This window comes from Poecilia reticulata, chromosome 8, assembly GCF_904066995.2.
Source record: "Poecilia reticulata chromosome 8, P_reticulata-male-v2, whole genome shotgun sequence".
Classification (NCBI taxonomy): Eukaryota; Metazoa; Chordata; class Actinopteri; order Cyprinodontiformes; family Poeciliidae; genus Poecilia; species Poecilia reticulata.
In genome coordinates, this window is record NC_088837.1 from 2,099,602 (window position 1) to 2,111,905 (window position 12,304).

At 38.9% G+C, this 12,304-nt stretch overlaps 1 long non-coding RNA gene across 3 annotated transcripts in view; it reads left to right on the forward strand.

The window, feature by feature from the left end:
- LOC108166503 (uncharacterized) overlaps nt 1-12,304 on the forward strand; it is a 123,871-nt gene that overhangs the window by 3,140 nt on the left and 108,427 nt on the right. For 2 of the 3 annotated variants that reach the window (XR_001776863.2, XR_001776864.2), the window contains exons 2-4: nt 210-366; nt 5,801-5,910; nt 7,283-7,630. This is a non-coding gene — a long non-coding RNA (uncharacterized LOC108166503). Of the gene's footprint in view, nt 1-126; nt 367-5,800; nt 5,911-7,282; nt 9,307-12,304 lie in introns of those variants that run through there. The other variant, XR_014088474.1, reaches the window with a different exon arrangement.

Sequence of the window (12,304 nt, forward strand, 5' to 3'; positions counted from 1 at the left end):
ATTCTTGCCCTTGTTTCTCACCCTAATGTTGAGCCCTTGGCTTCAGGTCGCTGCCCTCTCAACCTGAACTGCTATGTACACATGTGTGCTTCCCTCTCACATGTTTTATCTCCTCCCACCTCCTCCCGCACTCTCCTACCCCTCCCCTACTACCAACTCACTCTCATCTTCGCTCTCTCTCTTTCTATCACTGGCACTGGAATCCATAGGCGTCCAGAGGACAGAAACAGGACAGAAAGAGTACCCTTGGCACCACATAGCACCACAACCCACCACAGACATGTCGGATTCTGAGACCGCGGCTGCCCCCGCAGAGGCCCCCGTCCCTGCAGCGTGCGCCAGCGTCAAAGCAGACCTGGACAAATGGTAAGTGATGGAATTTGTGTTGTAAGGAAGTTTGGGCACTTTGACACTAAAACTTCATCACAGAGAGCCCTGCTTGACCGTCTGCTGAGGCTTTCAGAGATGCATTCGCATAACCGTACAAATTGAGGTGAAGATCAGTACAACCCTCATTTGCTTGCAAGAAGCTGGATTGATACCTTCATGAGAGACAACTGCACACGCAAACACCACCATCACCCTGCGGCTGATAACAATTAAAACCTTGGAGCTTGTCACAACATCTCTGGGTTAGCTATGGACAGCAGCATTTGAAAATGCGCCATGATAAAATGGAGTCTCATCAGCGGACACTAGGATTCCGGCTAAAAACGTCCACATCTTGTATGTGTGGATGTAACAGACTTTGACATCCCAACTGGGTGCTGAAAAGGGCTATGAAAACTCTGGGATATCCTGTGTATGGGAGAGTAATTGGAGGTTAACGATGTATGGCAGTGGGGTGATGCTTGATGCTTGTCCATCCGCATGGATGGAGGCTGGGAATCTGCTTGCGTCACTAGCCTCCCTTTCCCCACAATACTTTGCGGCACCTCGATCCATTTGTCCCCACTGTATCCTTCCGACTCTTTCTGTGTCAACGTTCAGGGACATAAGGCAAAAGGGTGTTTTGCAGGGCTGTTTGTATATTTGTTTAAAAAATTCAATGGCCTTATTTAATAGATGCTTTGACAAACACTTGATTTTAGTAGTTGCTTTTTTTTTTTTTTTTTTTTTTGAGAATGTCCAAAAGAGCTTAACTCTGAGTGACATCAACTAGGACATTGACACAGAGTTGAAAACATTTTTGGTTCCTTGTTATTTATAGCTTGATGAGGTGCTCACGTTTTGTGGAACGCAGTAACAGTGTAGCTTGCTTTGGCAAGAGTGTTTAAGTTGATAAAGTTCTTGTGGGGGTATGAATCCTTTAGATAAGACTGCAAGTTGAGGTGGGGGAAGAGAATTTTTAAAAAAAGGCGTGGATGAATCTTGCTTCGAAGATTTGCAGGTGCCAACTTTATGTTGAAGGATACTAAGCTGTGTTTTCCTTGCAAGTTGAAGTTGTATGTTAAGTTTTAATACCACAGTGCAGTCACTGAAAAATACATTGAATTGCTCTTCTATTTAACACATTCTAGAAATTCAATGAGCTCTGGCCAAGAATTACACCTCATGGTGTTTAAGACACAAGACGCTCAAAGTAGATATATGTGTTATGTCATTGATGTCTTGCAGGGCTCTGGGTTTATATAGGTCACCTTATGCAGCTGAAGTCAGCTGAACTTGAACCCAAGATTTCCAGAGGTCCAAAATGTAGCAGCACGAGCACTGATAAATATAGCCTTCCAGCACATGTTAAGTTTTGAGTTTTGAAGAACCACAGTGTAGAATAGTAAACACATATGCTATGACCTTGGATTTACGACCTTGAGTTTTAGTAAGACATGAATTTCACAAGAATCATTCTCCATTACATTTGTATAATCTATCAAGCTAGCACGTCTGCATTTCACTTTACTTATGGTGCCAGAGAATTCTTTACATGCGTCTCTCCTCATCTTTACTGGATTCTAGAGTTTTATAAGAATCTCTATTGAGTTCAGTTTGTTTAGCTAGCTCTACAGGAATTGATATTTTAATTTGGTAGTATTGCTTCAGTCTGCAGTTCTAATAATTTTGTAAGAATTTAAGTGATGTTTTTGCTACATCGATGCTTTGCTAGCTGAACACACAGATAGCCTACATACATTTTGTGTCTTTGGAAGTGTCCCTGAATGTGCACCTTATTCAGTTTTATAGTTTTCTATATTGAGTTTTAGCATTAAGCTAGAATATAAATACTTAGCTATTTCTATTTGTATGTATATTTTTGATTTTATGAAGTATTTTCTACAACTACTTTTCTTTCTATTTCACAAGAATTCACATTGAGTTTTAGCTAAATTAAATGTTTATCTATAAATATTTATGCTTTAAATGTGCTAAAGTTAGCAATACCCATTTAGCCACTGCTTTCTACTTCTTCTTGTGATGTTAAAACCAGAACCTGGACAAAATAGAGTAAATTATCATTACCAATATTTTTGAGACTGACAAAAATAATTTTAGATAGATATTGGAAGGTTTTAACTGGGAAAAAAAATTATATGTCTGTAATTTTTGTTAAAAGAACAATTAAATTATTTTGGCATCATCATCAAAATTTCTAAAAGCTTTATGCCATGTTGTGACATGTAGAAGTTGCTGCCTATAACTGTACATGCACACATTTGGCTGTGAAGGTTGCTGCTAAAGACTGATAAAGGATGTTGAGCTGCTACCTAACACTAACCTTTTCTCTGTCCAGGCCTTGCTGCCATTCAAATAGTGAAATCTGTCAACAAATGGTTAAGCTAACAATTTCTCATCTGCCTAGACTGAAGAAACTATAGTCATTGATCTTTATATTACTCAACCTTAAACTTGTCTTCATTTGTTCCTCAGTAAAGATGTTTTGAAGGAAAATATTCTGGTTTAACATCATTAGGTCTCTATTAGTCTCTTCCATGATGAAGGCCAAGGTGGTATCAAAAAACACTTCTGGCTACACCTGGATTTGTATGCTAGCCAAATTAAGCTAGCATTAAACTCAACGCGGCTTCATTTTGTGTAATGATTAGTAGTCCCTGAGTATTTATATCTTCTAGTATGTGTGAAACTGTATGTGCAGGACATGGTGAAGCGCTCTCTGTCATAGATCATGTTTCTGCTCTACTTGATACCTGTTTTATTTAACCCAGGCTGGCAAAAGAAGCAAAGGCTTCACATTTACAGTGAGCCAGGAATAGCTAAAGCACACTGAGGTGGTCATGTTGAGAAAACTAGTATGTCTGGGATAGAACTCCTCTTATCCTGGTTAATATGACATATTTTTCTATACAGCTACACTTATCTATACCTACAGGTATACAAAATGTAACCTAACCTGTACCAGAAACTGTTAGACCTCCTCATGGTCTCACAGTGCTTAACCAGGTTTCTGCCAGGGTTGTCATGACGATGGGACTACAGGATGATGCTTACTTCCACTTCATCGAAATTTTGGCCAGAAAATATTGTGTTATCTTAGAGATTCTTCTTTCATTATTTTCTATGTACCTGACATGGAAACAGTTTTTGCATCGTGCGAGTAATGTGATGAACAACCTGATATTTTTAGCTCGCGGGAAAGACGAAGAAGACAACAGGAAGTGGTATGAGGATCACTTCCTGTTGTTGGCGTCGCATGTTTTTTGACTTATCGCGTGAACAAACTTACTCACGTGTGATTTTAGTTTCTTATTTAATGGGAACCTTTAACCTCTGCACCTGCCCACTGATGTTTTACATATATTCATCCCCGATGACTCATTACACCTAACAGAGCCTAAATAATTCATCACCCATTTCCTGCCGAGGACGGGGGACGTCACTCCTTAATGCTCCTCAATCCACGTCCCAGGCCAGGACGTAGATTGACCGGACATGTTACTATGACAACTCAGCTTTGCCCCTTGACCCTGTACTGATTCTCTGAGGAGATTACGCAATGGCTTTGTTGGTGATGATGTCATCAACTTCATACATACAGACTCACTAAATGTAATCCCATCATCCGGTGAGCATACCTGCTTGGATCCTTGAAGGACCTCAGTGACCCTCTGAGAGCCAATATTTTCATTAAGGACAATGGGAAATCCATTATTTTGAACAAATTATTCCCACTTTTAGGATTTACATTTTGGGGAGTACTTTCTGGGCCCGATGTAGCAGTAGCAGGGTTTATTTTTTTCAACACCCTCGGGGTGCTGTTGTTGCTCTCTTGTTGGGTCATCAGACCCAGTCATGTTTCACCACACGGGTGTGTACAGTGTACACTCAGCGGCCCGTTTCTTCCCACATCCTCACAAGCAGCACACAAACACACTCTTTGCTCCATCCCTCCAGGCAGAGTATGGTTCAGAGTGATAATCTGCAGCAGCCAGCTGGATGTTACATCACTGCTAACAACGCGACACAGCAGAGAGGGGAGCGAGGAGCAAAGGGTGAATCAAAAAATATGAGAGACGGCAGCAGGAGGGTCGGAGGGGGGCGGGGCTTGTTGGATTTCCCCAGTGTGGGACAATAAGAAATATTTCTATTATTTTCTGTTCTCTTGTCTGGTTTGGGTTTGAGCTGAATGAACACAAGTCCAGATGGAACTGGATACCTTTCATTTCACCATGAAGACTGAAACTATTGAAACAAAATGTATGGTGGGTAGACATGTGATCAATGTCAAGAGATAATACGTCTGATAGAATATTCACTGAACTCTGATTCAGAACCACACAGCATTCTGGGAAATGTGGGCAGAGGGAAGTCTTTCGCTGCTCAACTAAAGACTGCTTTAGTTGACCCTGGCGTCAGCTAACTAACTCACCCTTTGGTTACCTAGCAACAACTTATTGAGTAACTTGCGTGCCTCATAAAACAACAGCATAGAGTTAAAACTGTGAATGAAACAGAAATGGTGTCATCCACCATCCCTGACTAATACGTGCGTGCGTGTGTGTGTGTCTGTGTGTGCGTGCGTGTGTGTGTGTGCGTGCGTGCGTGCGTGCGTGCGTGCGCGCGTGTGTGTGTGTGTGTGTTGGAGGGTGGGGACGTTCATTGCTAGATGAAAATGTTGCCTTTGTTTTTACAGTAAAACTTGTAATACTCAGGCATGTAAAGATTTCTAACATGTATTCTGAACTGTAGCAATAAGAAACAAGCTGAATCACTTCTTTTTAGTCGGTTGTGTTTGTAGATATTCTGGATTCAGACCTTTAACACTAAGTGAAACAAATGATTACAAAAACAACTAAAAAGTTCAGGTTTTCTTGCTGTAGGTACATAGTGAATATAAAAGTCGTGCTGGGGCCTGTTGCTGGAGGAGCAGCTCCCCACAGGGAGCTGATGAAGCCCTGGGAGGAGAGCCAGAGGATGAGCCTACAGTAACATGACTCTCTGTTATCTCTGTTTCATCACGCAATCTCCTCCTCCTCCCCCTCCAAACACATGGACCCACACTCTCTTCCCTCCCTCCCTCCTCTCTTTCGCTCCATCACCCTGACGCTCTGTGGCAGTGTCTGCTGCTGAATGGGAGCCTGTATTAATCCGCATCCATGTTTTCCCTCTTTCCTTTCATCCTTCTCACTCGTCAGACGTGCTCCCGCTCACGTCTTTCTTTTTCTTTTTTCTTTTTCCACATCTGTTAGCATTTCAAACAGGCATTTGTTTAGTCAACAGGCTTTGAACCGCGGATGCAGATTTAAAGCATCAGCACCAAATTCTTACCAACAGAATTTGGTGTTCTGAATTATTCTTCGGTTTCCCCGAGTCTTTATCTGTCTAATTCTATCGATCTGTCTTGCAGCGTGGCGGAGAAGGGGGCCGAGGGCTGCAAAGAGCTGATGGAGGCCTTCGCCGCCTGTGTGAAGAGCGCGGCTGAGGGGACGTCGTGAGGAGCCCCCTGCAGCCTGATATGTAAGGATGGGCTCAGTCATGCTCAACTCAGATGGGAACAGTTTGGAAGCCATTTTATTTGTGATTTTGTAAACATAAAAAAAAAAGTTTTTTTTTAATGATGTCAAACTCATGACGTGAAATCAAAATTTTTCAGGGTGATACTCTTGGAAGGTTGATAATGTAAATGTCAAAAACTATTGCAAAGTTAAATAAAATACCAATATATATATTTTCCAAATATGAAAGCACTTCACATGTTATACTGTTGCTTAGTTAATGTGTGCAGATCAGAGGAAGGTTGTATAAAACCAGCGCAAAACCTCCAGAAGAAAGCTATCCGAATTATAACTGTGTCAGATTTTCATCCAACTAATGAAATATTTCTTACATTGCATACTTTAAATATTGTGATTTAGTAGAGCTCAGAACAGCATTATATACACAAAGCCTACAACAAACTCTTTTCAAATGTATACAGAAGGGGTTTGAAATTAAAGAAACAAACTATGATTTCAGAAGGTCAGGCTAAATATTAAAAACAACTGTACTTCAGTTAGAGGGATTCAGGTGTGGGATAATTGTTGTGAAGAGTTAAAACTGTGTTTTTCCTCAATTTAAATTAAAAAAGGTGTGCTAGACAAATGCAATAACATTTGATTATGTTTTCTTTTATGAGTTTGTCATCAGACTTAACTGGAATCCTTTGGAGATCTGTTTTAGAAAATGTAAAAGAAATATTCTGCTGCCTTGAGTCTGCTGATGCTGTTTCTGGTCTACACTTTGTGTTCTTGCCCATGAGAGGAATTTAAATATTGTTAATCTGCTTTTTCACTAGTTTTGTCATTTGGGATTATTTTTTTACCTGTTTTAAAAATGACTGAAAAAATAAACTAATTAATATCTACAGAGTCACAACTGTTTTTGTGTTTTACCATAAAGAATCCCTGCTGTGTCACAAAGTGTCCAAATGTTGTAACACTACAACCACAAACTTTAATGTAGTTTATTGTGGATGTCATGTGAAATAAAAACATGAGGTTGTTTTTTGTGAGCATGCACACAAAATACACAGAAGCACAAATTCTGTACTTTTTCTGTCAAAGATACATAAAGATTTAGTATCAGTTTCTTTGTCTAGGAGAGAAACTCTTAAACATTTGAACCATATTGGCAGAAAGAACAGAACAAAACAATATGAAATAACATCTTCAATGCTAATACATCTTTTTGCTTAAAGATTAATATTAACATTGCCATTTTTCTCCAAGTTTTGAGGAATATATAACATGAACATCTGAACCGATATAAAGTTGATAAGATAAGCAATTAAAAAAGGGAAATCATTTGCTGTCATAAATCTCTGTTTTAAATCCGTCCTCCTCTCTTCCAGGTCCAATGCACTGAGTCCTCCAAGTTCCCAGCATTCCCTTTCTGCACAACAGCACTCGACTGAATGGTGATAACAATAAGGATGATGATTGTCGTGGGACAAACACTGTGTTGATCGGTCTGAGTTTGGGATCTGGAAGCAGTAACCTTAGCATCCCCTCCCTCCCCCATCCGTTCCTCTCCCTGTTTTAGCCGTACCTGGTCTCCCTCAGTCTTTCCATCATCCTCCCTGCTGATATCCAGTACATTGACAATTCCAGAGAGCTGATGGGCTGTGATGTAACCTGTCGACTTGAGATAAATGCTTATAAATGGAAATAAAGTATAAAAGAAATGGTGTGAAAACGAACTGGTGCTCTTGGGTTTTTTTTTTAAATGCCTGCATTGTAGGATGTGAGCGCCTCGTTTCCACTGAGCGGTACGGCGTCGGGTGTTGACGTGATTCGGTGCGCCATTTTGTCCGTTTCCAATGTTGTTGCATACAGCGACAAGTCGATTTTTATTTCCAGCTCTGTAGGAACATTTTGAGGATTTGAGGACAGTTGAGGAAAACTCAAACTTTGTCCAGTACACAAACCAAATGTTTGGTGACCGTCCTGCTGAGAACCTTAAACCTTTAGATGCAACCTGACAAGAACACCTTCCAGATGAGTTAGAGAAGACTCTACATAATCAAAGCAGAAAAGTCGACTCTGAGTCACGTGAACTGTTCGTTTTGGTACACAGCTTTCATACAACAGTGAAGATTATCTAGAGTATTCTCCTCAAATTTTACTAGACCATGGACAACAACGTTGCAGTTTCCATACAGAGATGTTCAACCGATCGGCAGTCTTTGTAGTTAGATTGCGAAGAATCATACAAATGTACATAACATCCTCACCACATCAGAAAAACTTCCCTCATAAAGTATTTATGTCTCCTGGCAAAACAAAAACCAGATGGATGAAGCAGATCGGTTGAAGAGAAATGTCAGCTTTGCTGTCTGAGAGCATTTCTAAGGTATCAAACTTTTGACCAATCAGTCAACCCTTTGCACAGAGCTCTGTTGAAATAGTTTGACTTGGACCTGGTGTGGAGTTCGGCAGGCGGATTCCTGTGCGAACAAAATGTTACGTGGTAGCATGACATAGTTCAACTACATCAACAAATGAAAGTATGTGGGTGACTTTTTGCATTTTATTTTCTGATGTAAATGGTACATATATATATTTTTTACTTGTAATTCGTTTGTTTTATCATGTTTAAGTTATGCCCCTTTTTTTAGTCTCTTACTTTAGATTTTTCCAAGAAGCACCTGGAATCGTCTTGTACATGAAATGTGCGATACAGATAAGCTTGCCCCACGGTGCTTTAAGCCAGGTCTTCTTGTCCATCATCGGTGTCTGACCTCACAAAAGACTTCCGGCAGACTGCCTTCCTACAAGAGTTACAACTGTTATAGTTGTATTAAGAAGGGGGTCTCACTAAAGTTAATGTCAAGCATCTCAATATAAGCCGTTCTATATTGTGTCAGTGCTGAAAGGTCTCCAGTCTCACTAAGAGCCAAGGGATCAGATTCTGACAAGCACACCCGAGACCCAGCAGCTGTTCTCCCAGGGGGTCAAACCGGACTATGCTTCCTTCATTCACATAACTGTGGAGATGTTTGTTAAATCTGGTGTGTACATGAAAAAATTGTGCAAAAAAAAGCAAAAAAATAAGCAACTATTTTCATTAAATAAACACAAGCAGAAGCTAAAGTCACTCTTGCCTATCATAACTGTATGTAAGGGTTCCAAGCACAGTAAATTATAATCTCAAAGAAAACTTTGTGTCATTTGAAATGGTTAGACTCATGTATCTGATATGTTTTAATAACATTAAGACGTAACTGTAGTAAATCTCATGTGCCTTCAGAAATCAACCAGTCTGTCAAATCCATTGAAATATCAGATAAGGAGGGATTCCTTTTGGATTTTTCAGAAGTATTGAAGATATTTCTCACAATACCCATCAGATCTATTCAGTCTAATTCTATACTTTGTTCTGTGACTGATGTCATACTTTATTGTTTATTTTGCATTATGTTAAGAATTCCTAATTGCAATCTCTGAACCAACTGAAAGAAGATTTGTTGAGTTTATTTTACATGTTTCACCAACATAATCAACCTATTGTTTTTATCAGTTTGAGTTTCTTTATTATTCTTTATTGTAATTAGGAGAAGCCGTCCTTCTAATTACACTGACTGAACAAATGAAAATTGTGTTGCTTTAACATGTTTGACCAGGATTGTGAAGCTATTGGTGAGCTGTACCAGTGCAGAGTTATTAAATAAATATGTAATTCAGTCAGTTCAGCTCTTTTTCTGCATCAGATTCACAGAGATCACGTCTAACATGAGAAAAGAACATTTAAAATGACATGTGGCTCTGTCAGCACTGACTCCTCAGCCACACTGCATCCTTCCACTCAATTTCCCAGTAATATGCTGGGATACAACCCTGCCTTGAATACCCATCTTCTTTAGCAATGGCTTACCCTCCATGTTGAAGATGTCAGTGATTCTCTAGGGCTGAAATGATTAATTGTAATGAATCAACTGTTGAATTAACGTCAATTTAGCAAATTGATTGATCAAAAAGGCCTAAAACTGAAACAACAAAACAATTACAAAAGGAATTGAATTATTTCTTTACTTGCATCTTTTAATGTAGTTCTAATATAGTATGAAAAAGGCCTAAATGAAAACTCTGCAAAATGTGAGCAATTAAGAAGGGGGTCTCACTAAAGTTAATGTCAAGCATCTCAATACAAGCCGTTCTATATTGTGTATAGAATTAATCGGCAATTAATTTGCCAATTAATTGACAGATTAATCGGCAAATTAATCAACAGATTAATTGTTAATTAAAATAATTGTTCGTTGTGATCCTGCTACCTGCTGTACCATTTTCAATTTAAGGCCATAACAGAACAAAAATCTCAATTATGTTTTTTAGATTTTAGTAAAACTGAACCTAAACAAGTGTTTAGATTGGCTTACCTGAGCAAATAACCGTTTTCTTAATAATATATTCTGATTATCTGCATTGTACTTGCCAACACTACAGTGCAGGTGATGTAACTTTAACCATCATCATCCTCAAACTGAGCTTTTAATCTGCATGAACAACTTTGATATGCCACTCAAACATGAGCAGTCTAGACCAGAACAAAGTCTGAGTGCTTCACATCAGATGTGTCATGTGTTCTTGTTAAATACCAAAGGAAAATTCCACAGTGGGGAGGAGGACGTACTGTATTTCTGTACAGACGAGCCTAAAGGGCAAAGGGAAGAGCGTAAAGTCAGGGAGTCAAACTACACGTTAAAATGGCAAAACCGCTCAGTTTAACCAGTCATTTTTCATTACACACGTTTTCTGAACACATTGAAACTGTAAACTGAAAAACCTCCTTTGTATTTTCACCCAATGTGTAGTTAATTCATCTACATTCAAAACCAGGTTCTGTAAAAAGTGACAAATCGTGTTTGTCTCTCATTAAATCAGCCCAGACGACATCGTCACGGCCGTGTGAGCTTTTCTTAGGTTAATTCAAAACATCTGAGTAAAACACAGGAAAACGTGTGAATATATCACAATTTAATGCACAGCATGGCTTCATTGAGTGACATCATGAAAGAAACCTAAATTAAATCTGCATTTACATTATTCATCATTATTTTTACCAAAGAATTTGACTGAAAAAAAAAATTCTCATTGTCATTGTTCTGGATTTTTCATCACAAAGTTCTGACCTCTGTGAGGACAGACCCCGGAAAACAGTGTGTAGGCATCAGATGTACGTCAGTGTTTGTGTTACAGACTCTGTTCAGGATGACAACATGAGAGGGACAACAATCAAACCAAATTAAAAACGTAACACCGCCATCTTGTGGTTGGAACATGTACTTACATTATCAGGAGTAAACATCTAACATTAATTCCATGGGGGAAAGTGTATAGCAAGTAAAAGAGTAATATAGTCAGGAAATCTTTATACACTTTGAATGTCTTCCAGAGGAAAAGTATATAAAAAAAACACGTTTCCTGCATTTCAACTCTTTTCTGAAAGAACAGACGGGATAGAGCTACTGGGATGACATTTAAAAACATGAAAAGCATAAAGTTAGGAACATTTCAGAGCCTCTTCGCTCTGAAGACATGCTTAAAGTTCTGCCCATGTACACTTTTTAAATTATTAACAAGATAACTTTGGTCTGCTCTTTCTACAGACAGTAAAAAAAATGTGTCTTCATATGTGCGCGTGTAAACATCTGATTTTATCTGTTTGTCAAGTTTTATTTGTAAAGGAGAATCTCACTGAGACAGGTTCTATAAGCTGCTGATTCATAATATAGGTCTATCTCAGTTTTGGACATTCAGTGGTTGGCGAAAAAAAAAAATCTGCTTTTTACTAAAAACACAAACTTTGATGTCTTACTGGGATTTTAAAAGGCAAGCATGCAACAAACAGCAATGGAAGGAAAATGTTACATGGTTTAAATTGAACAAAGATCTGAAAAATGTGGTTTGCATTTATATTCAGTCCATCTGTATTAGTGCTTCAGAGAACTGCATTTTTCAGAAATTACAGCCACAAGTTTGAATGTCTAAAGACTAAAAATGCCAAATTTCTTCACAGTTTCTTAAGATCAGTCACTCCTGTTGAGTAAATCTTGACCCAGATTCTCAACCAGATTTAGGTTTGGACTTTGACTGGACCATTCTACCAGATGGCCCTTATCAGAGCAAAGGGGTCAGAGTATACATGGAAGGCCACACCTTTCAGATTTTTATCGTGAAACACAGAAATGTCTGTTTGCAACTTGATCAAGTGAAAGAGCATAAGCAATTTTTAGGAATCTGTTTATGAACAACAACCAAAACAGAAATAAAAATGCCTATAATCGCCCAGCAGTCACTAACCATCGACTCCTTTGTTGTGATTTGATTGTTTTAAATTTCCAGTTGCAGAAACTGAGGAATTCAGATTATTA